The following is a 2,500-nucleotide window of genomic DNA, read 5'->3' as shown; positions in this document are numbered from 1 at the left end:
TTTTTGACAGTAAACAGAGTAATGAAAAACTTGAACTTCCTCATTCCTGTTTTCCTGAGGCTAAACTAACTAGTTTAGCTTTTCGATCTCGTGAGATTAAAGCTCTGTTGTTGGACCTTGATGCTTATGGAGGTGTAGACCCTAATGGTATTTTTCCTTTGTTTTTTATAAAGACAGCAGATTTCTTAGCTCCAAAGTTATCTGTAATTTTACGCAAGTTAGCAAGAAGAGGAGCTTTTAGCACTTGTTGGAGAATTGGTAATGTTACTCCTCTATGTAATGTGTTTGTGGTAGCTCAAGTCCCACTGATTACCGCCCAATTTCCATAACTCCCATATTATCTAAAGTTTTTGAACGTCTTCTGGCAAAACGTCTTAATAGGTTTGCTGAAGGTAATCATCTATTCCCTAGTTTGCAATTTGGTTTTCGGAAAGGCCTTGGAGCATGTGATGCCCTTCTTACAATCTCCAATGCAGTACAGAAATCCCTTGATTGTGGTCGGGAAGTTCGTATGATTGGCCTTGATTTTAGTGCTGCCTTTGACCGTGTTAATCATGAGGCCCTTGTTTTCAAACTGAAACAGTTGGGAGTGGGTGGGTCGTTTCTTAGCATTATTATTGATTTTTTAAGTAGTAGATCTCAAAGAGTTGTTGTTGATGGGCACCATAGTGAGTATAGGAATGTGATATCCGGTGTTCCACAGGGTAGTGTTCTTGGCCCATTACTTTTCATACTATATACACATGACATGTGGTTTGGCCTAGAAAATAAGCTTGTTGCATATGCAGATGATGCTACTCTCTTTGCATCAATTCCATCCCCTGAATGTAGATCTTGGGTTGGTGAATCCCTTAATAGAGATTTAGCTAAAATTAGTGCATGGTGCAAATTATGGGGTATGAAGTTGAATCCTAACAAAACTCAAAGTATGATTGTAAGTAGGTCAAGGACGGTGGCTCCTCAACATCCGGATCTCAGTATTGATAATGTTTCTTTAAATTTGTATGACTCTTTCAAAATTTTAGGCGTGATTCTTGACAGCAAATTTACTTTTGAGAAACATATAAGGTCTGTGTCTTCTTCAATTGCACAAAAAATTGGCTTATTGAGAAAGTCTTTTAAGATATTCGGTGATCAATCTATTCTGAAGAAGTGTTTTAATTCTTTTATTCTATCTTGTTTTGAGTATTGTTCTCCGGTCTGGTCTTCAGCTGCTGATTCTCATCTTAATTTGTTGGACAGAAACTTACGGTCTATTAAATTTCTTATTCCTGATCTAGATATTAATCTCTGGCACCGTCGATCAATTAGTTCATTATGCATGTTGCATAAGATTTTTCATAACTCTGACCATCCTTTACATTCAGATCTCCCTGGACAATTCTATCCTGTTCGTAATACTAGGCAGGCAGTTAATTCTAATAGCCAGGCCTTCTCCATCATAAGACTCAATACTACGCAGTACTCTAGAAGTTTTATTCCAGCTGTTACCAAGTTGTGGAATGATCTTCCTAATCGGGTTGTTGAATCAGTAGAACTTCAAAAGTTCAAAGTTGGAGCAAATGCTTTTTTGTTGACCAGACGGACATGAGTCTTTTTATAGTTTATATATGACATTTTTGTTGTTGACGTTGTTAATAGTTTATATATGATATATCTCTTTTGACATTACTTTTTTTAGAATGATTTATTGTTAATTTGTTTTCTTCAGTTATTTATTTCCTTATTTCCTTTCCTCACTGGGCTATTTTTCCCTATTGGAGCCCCTGGGCTTATAGCATCTTGCTTTTCCAATTAGGGTTGTAGCTTGGATAGTAATAATAATAATAATAATAATAATAATAATAATAATATATATATATATATATATATATATATATAATATATATATAATGTACAATAATATATATATTTACATATATAAACATATATATATATACATATATATATATATATATATTTATATATATATATATATATATATATATATATATATATATATATATAAATGTACAATAATATATTATATATTTACATATATAAACATATATATATATATATATATATATATATATATATATATATATATATATTTTATATATATAATGTATATATAAATATATATATATATGTATATATATATATATATATATATATATATATATATATATATGTATACTTATATATATATATATATATATATATATATATATATATATATAGGCTATATATATATATATATATGTTTATATATGTAAATATATATATTATTGTACATTTATATATATTTATAATATATATGTATATATGAATATATATATATATATATATATATATATATATATATATATATATATATATATATATATATATATATATATATATATATATATATTTAGAGTGAGCGGTCACTCTGAAAATATAAAGCATTCCGTTTTTTCTTTCATGTACCTTAGGGCATTGAGAATTTGTAGCCCAGATTACATTGAGGAGGAGTTCA

General features: G+C 29.1%; 1 protein-coding gene across 19 annotated transcripts in view; it reads right to left on the bottom strand.

Moving 5' to 3' along the window:
- The window catches only part of LOC137627133 (tyrosine-protein phosphatase 10D-like), a 591,968-nt gene that overhangs the window by 550,413 nt on the left and 39,055 nt on the right, over positions 1-2,500 (bottom strand). The gene's annotated exons all lie outside the window — the stretch shown is intronic.

The sequence above is a fragment of the Palaemon carinicauda genome, chromosome 34 (genome assembly GCF_036898095.1).
Source record: "Palaemon carinicauda isolate YSFRI2023 chromosome 34, ASM3689809v2, whole genome shotgun sequence".
NCBI classification, from domain to species: Eukaryota; Metazoa; Arthropoda; class Malacostraca; order Decapoda; family Palaemonidae; genus Palaemon; species Palaemon carinicauda.
The sequence above is the reverse complement of the archived record's forward strand: the minus strand, read 5'-3'. Positions and strand labels throughout refer to the sequence as shown.